Source organism: Vanellus vanellus, assembly GCF_965231255.1.
Source record: "Vanellus vanellus genome assembly, chromosome: 6".
Classification (NCBI taxonomy): domain Eukaryota; kingdom Metazoa; phylum Chordata; class Aves; order Charadriiformes; family Charadriidae; genus Vanellus; species Vanellus vanellus.
Window position 1 is genome coordinate 30,408,575 of NC_138911.1, and position 6,003 is coordinate 30,414,577.

The window sequence follows — 6,003 nt, forward strand, 5'->3', positions numbered from 1 at the left end:
AGTACTGGGAGTTTGCTATGAAATTACATAAAAACAAGGCCCAGATTTAAGAAGACCCAGATTTAATACTATGGTAAAAGACATGCCTAAGGCTTTATCTAATGAGCCTTGTCATATTAAAGGAAAAAAAAAAGTAGCTGTAGGCCATTCTGGGAAAAGTTTTCCGGAGCTTCAGACTTTGCTAAATACAAAGTAGGGCAAGCCAATATTTTTAAACACATTTTTTTGTCTCCTGAAGGGGATATTTCTGCAAAATACGTGTATGTAGAAACTGTTACTTTATATTTCACACGTAGCCCATGAAACAAGCAGGTTTCTCAACTTGCGGGGTAGAGGGCATTTATTTTCCCTCCTGGGAGACCTGTGAACCCTGCCACCGAGAAAAGGGGGGCACAAACCCAGGTTTGGCAGCTGCGGGAGGCAGCCCGTGCCCTGCTGTGGCTGCAGTGGCAGCCCCTGGGAACAGCGAGTGCCGGGTGTGCTCCGACGGGACCGTGCGCAGCGAGGCAGGTCTGGGCAGCCATGCTGAAAAGATCTGCTCTGGGGAACTTACACAGCGTGGGCCTGGTTCTTGTTATAGTCGGCACACAGGAGGGGAGATGCAGTGGCGCTTGGCCAGCAGAGGAGTCTCTCCAGAAAGAAATTCTCCCATGGTTAAATGGTGGAAAGGCAGAGCCCTGCATAAAGGTGACTTCAAGGGGCCTTCACAGATCTCTTGGGAGACTGGGGCAGGGGACAGCATGCTCCAGTGTTTGTCCTGCCCAAAAATGTCTATTATAGGCCAGTTCTGGGGACATACTGTTGATCCAGATAAAACTTTGGACTGCTCTGGTATCCCTATTCTTACAACTTTTGACAGGGAAAATTTAGCCAAACTCAAACATGCCCAGAAATTGCAACAGCTGTGTCTTGGGAATGATTTGTACTCCTCAGATCGCAGTTGCCTGATAACCTACGTAATGTAGCAAATCCATCTGAATCATGAGTAAGCCTTATTCCCATCAGATTTCAACACACATCACTAGCCTGATTCCTGTTATTATGCTCACACCGTGTACAAATACAACCTTCAGTCTGACACAAAGGGAAAAGGACGGGAGATCATGATTATAGATGATTGCCACAGCTATCCCATAATAAAAATCCAAGTCCTATATTATGTGGCATGTGCAAGATCTAAGGAGGCAGGGGCACTGCGGGTTGCGTGTAGCAGTCCCTCTGCACAGAGATGACACTTCAGCTGCGCAGTGCCACAACCGAAGAACAGCTTCTTCAACAGGCAGTCTTCCAAAAACCACAGCTTGGTCTAATCAGACTCTGACTCCAACAAAGCACCGATGGCTCTTTGCAGTTTGAATTATGTCTGTGCCGTCTTTCCACTCTCTGTCCTCATCTCTGTCTCTCATAACAGCTTTAAACTGTACAGAAATAGTGATTAAAGCAAATAAATGCGGGTGGGAAATATAGTCTTTTCCTAAAATATATTTTGAGCCAAATATATTTCAAATATTTAAAAATATTTGACCAAATACATTAATTACATGACAAATACATTCCCGAAAAAAAAATATTTAAAAAAAAAATATAATTTTTGAGCAAAGACTAATCCTGGGAAAGTAAATACCTTCAGAAATACAGATATATAAGCCTAGTTAGTTTACTTGCTTCTTAACTCAGTGCAGTTACATTCAAGTGACTCCATTCATGTGCAATGAAATGTATAGTTTAGGATTCCACAAGTTGCTTTCAAAGTCTCCACTTCTCTCACTGCCTACAAATGCCCACTTCAGCCTAAACCACTATGAACTTGGTAAAGACTACAAAGTGAACTTTGCTGCACATGCCAATACCCCTCTCTTCCATGACATAGTTTTTTAACAGATGCCTTTGGATGTCTTTCTCTGAGGACATCTCTCATCGTTTAGGTGCATAATGCTCTCTGCACAGCATTTTTGTCAAGAATGGAAGGGCTGCCGTGTAGAGGTTCCTACTGCACACTCACACTTGTTTTGTAATTCAATTTAATGCTTTCTAACACAGTCTCGTTTGTTATGATGTGTATCATGTGCATGGCTCCACTAACAAAATTAAGTGTTCTGAGAGAGCATACAGGTAAGGTGCATAAAAAGTCTCACTGGCGCTCTGCTGTGCCACAGGTAACTTGCTCCTGACTCTCAGAGGGAAAATAAAATTGGTGCTCTGTTGCACGATAAAGAAAGGCAACTGGGATGGGGAATGGACAAGGATGTTCCTCTCAGACCCTGGCACCTAGCACTGCTTCTTCTGGCTCCGGCCAGCAAAGACCTTCCTCCACATCTGGCTTTGGAAGTAAATCTCCAGTGATATAGCTTCATACCTGCAGTCAGGCAGTCAAACGTGGTCAAAATGAAGATACAGGATAAAAACTAATAAAAGATATAGAGCTAAGATAAATAGCTATGGATATCTGGAAGTTCTTTTGTCCTTAAGAATGCAAAGGCTGTGATTTCCAATCATAATAAAATGTAGAGAAAACTAAACATCCCTGATTTTTCAGCCAGAGGCAGATATTTGGTTATCAACTCTGTAGGTGGTTATCTTGATGCTATTGGCTGTCGGGGCAACTTTGGCATTTGCTTGGACTGGTATCGTTTATGCCAGAAAACAGCTCAACTGAGATTAAAAAGACAGAGAGGGAACTGAATTATCCTTTCATTCTTGTCTGAAGATGCGCTGTTTTCAAGAAAAGTATTCCTGCGCTAGGCTTAACGGCAGAAAAGCAGGAACTGAATAGGAATCTCCATGGAGGTAAATACTCTTGCTGAGTTCACTTGGTCTTACTTATGCAAAGGTTCATATTCACTCCCTTTCCATTGCATTCCTGCCTTGTTCTTTTGCTCTGAGGCAGACATTTGAGTTGACCTTCAGCTTACTTTCTCCTACTTGAGTAACTGCTGAGATTTTTCTCTCTTCACTTCCACCCATTCCACCAAGTCCCTAGAAACATTTCAATGACACTGGTTTTGCCTTGAAAGTCCAGTGTTTTGAACACATTTCAGTAAACATTTGACAGAAAAAAGTTGTTTTACAATGACATATAGAACGTTCCTCTATATTTTATTTTTTTTTAAAACAAATAGATATTCAGACGTGCCTGTATGTATTTCTGCTGTCTGCAAAAAACAAACAGGTACAGAAGATGATACGAAAGCTCCCATGTTACCCCACAGGCTCCAGCAGCCACTCGACATCAGTGCTGGCATTTTTGTCAAGAAGCAGAGGAGCAGCCCGCATCTCAGTGCATAAAAAACTGCAACTGAGAATTAACAGCTGAATTTGTTCAGCAAAACTGGCTCTGAAGGTTGTTAAGAGTTAAGATACTTTACAGTACACCACAGTAGACCTTTGATATTTCCACTAATAGCAACGTTCTATAAACTGAAAGATATTGTTTATACAAAACTGCATTCTAAGAATAGTCCAAATTCAAATATGCATCAGTATTTGAAACCATGATGACACTTCGTACACAGATACAAGTTACAGTACTTGCTTATATTCTCTGCTTTCAGAACTGAACTGCTGGGAACTGCAAGGAAAGACTGTGATACTCACACAGATCTGCCTTTCTCAGATTTCTCATCCGTATGATTTTCACAGAGAGTGAGCAGCACGGGCATTCTTCGCTCTGCAGAAAAATGACAGAGTTATTACCTGCATAAATATTAAGTCATTTACACTTCATAAAACATGCCCTCCCATAAGCATGTGTTGCAGTTTTCAAAGCCATGCAGCAAAATTGGAAGATAAAGTACTTGCACTGCTTTGGAAGTTAAACCCATGTCTAGGTAGAGCTAATAAAAGAGGCAGAAAAAAAGAAAACATTCCTCTGTGTATATATGTCATTGATGGAAGAAATAACAGTAAAATGGGTAACAAAGTAAAATGGTTTTAAATAAAATTAATGCTTGCATTACATGAGAAGACATTTTAATTTAAAAGAAATCTTTATCAACAATTAAGCTGGAAAAAATAAGCTAGCAAAGAGAGACCATGAGAAGCATCTCTGTTAAGCAGCTGTAGACAAAGATAAAATAAGTTTAACTCTCTTGACCAGTTGAAATTTCACATTGAAAGCAGACATTTTCTTCAGATAATTTTGCTTAGTAAAAATTCCAACTTTCCATTTAAAATCTTTATCAGGAACTTTTCCCAGAAATGGTGAAGAGCAAATACACGAAAAGTTTTGAGGTGTTCAGCTACTGCGGTCAGGAAGAGGAGAATGAACGAAGCACAAAGAACTGCTAGGAAACAGAAACAATCCATGGTAGAACATACAATCATGATGCTGTAGGCTTCAATGCCTTAGCTATGTTCAAAAGCATCATGACCCCAGAGGAAAATGAAACTGTTCAGTGGCACCACCAGCACAAATGCAACAGAACCTATATGAAAGAAAACAGCCAAGGAAGAGATGTTAACGAAACTTCCCCACCCAAACCTGATGCCGGATATTTGCAAAAAGGATCATTAGCTGAAACATCAAGCACACAAGGAAAGACAAATAACTAGACACAGCCCAAACAAATTATTAATTCTTTCAGATTTTAGTACCTGAAACTTTAGCTATTGCTTCACTGGAAGTCATTACCTAATCCCTCTCCCACTCTCTGCAAGCAAAATGACTCCATTAAATCCCTTTAGGGCGATTATGTCACTCTTCTTTTTCCAGTTAGGAATTGACCCAGCTGAGGAGTTGGATACAAACTCCCCTATCACTCTTGAATTATGATAAGCCGACCTTGGTCTGTATTTTATGTCTCACTCCAAAACAGAAGGGCACGTTTTAATGTCTTCTGTCTAGTTTCAAGTTCTGGATGGAACAATTCTCCTGCTCCCCCATCACCAAGATGCCTCTACTTTTGCTCTTCTCACGAGGCTGTTTCAGTGGTTAAGGACAAGGGGAAGAGCAGAGATGACAGTCCCATTCCTTGCTTTGTACTCATACTTTCCACACAAAGACCGTTGCCGGACTCTGTTCATTACTCTCCCCTCCTTTCCAAAGGATGAACCACTAGATCCTTAGAGTTTCTTTAACCAGTTTGGTTAGATGTTTGTGCTTTTTATTTGTTAAACCATAGGGATCCCACATTCGAGGTCTCCAAGCATCAATGCACACTTATGTTAACATACATCCACGTTAAGGAGATAAGCTCTATAATCTCCATTTTACAACAGGGGAAGCAATGCACACAATGATTAAATAACTTGCTTATAGCCAAACAGCAGGTTAATTTCAGAGCTGAGAAGAGGGCAGAGGTATGTTGACTCCCTGAAGTCCAACAGGCAGTTTTAGGGCTTTCCCTCCTGGTTATGCTCCACAAAAAAAAAAAAAAAAAAAAAAAAAGTAATAGTAAAAAAAAAAAAATAAAAAAAAGAGTCTCAGACATTATGGACAATCAAGATCAAGATTTTCTTGGGTGTCAGCCATGAACAAATATCAAACTAGGACCATCTTTTTGGCCATGATTAATCACTGGTTTTAGTCAGTGACCTTCCTGTGTACACCACTGCCGGGTGGCTGCTAGCACAGCTGCCTGGGCGCAGCGTGTGACTATACCCATAGCTGGCAGATGCTGCACTGTGGAAGCACCCAACTTACGTAATGCTTGTATCAAACCACAGATTCAGCCCAAATCCACAGCAAGCTCCTGTGGGGCACCTCAGACTGCTTCCCAGCCTCCACATGGATCACTCACTGTGGCTGAACTTCCCTCCACTACCAAAAATGCCAGGCAGGCAAAAATACCAAACAGGCCAGCCAATATCAGCCAAGCTATCAGTCATCCTGACGTAACGAAATGAATACATAAATGAATTTGGACTAACAGCTCCCAAGTCCTCTTCTAGGCACCAGAATCCCAATCACACACCCACCTCAGGTCGTCCTGAAATGTGGTCTGAATTTTTGCACTCTTACCTCACGAGTACTCCAGTACGATCCCATCGTGCTCCCAGCTGCAT

General features: G+C 41.4%; 1 pseudogene across 1 annotated transcript in view; it reads right to left on the reverse strand.

The window, feature by feature from the left end:
* LOC309673241 (cytosolic phospholipase A2 epsilon-like) overlaps positions 1-6,003 on the reverse strand; it is a 38,081-nt pseudogene extending 32,078 nt beyond the window's left edge. The window contains exons 1-3 of the transcript in view: positions 5,960-6,003; positions 4,216-4,280; positions 3,595-3,667 (exon numbers count right to left, since the gene is read on the reverse strand). The product of the transcript in view is annotated as a cytosolic phospholipase A2 epsilon-like (transcript). The remainder of the gene's footprint in view (positions 1-3,594; positions 3,668-4,215; positions 4,281-5,959) is intronic.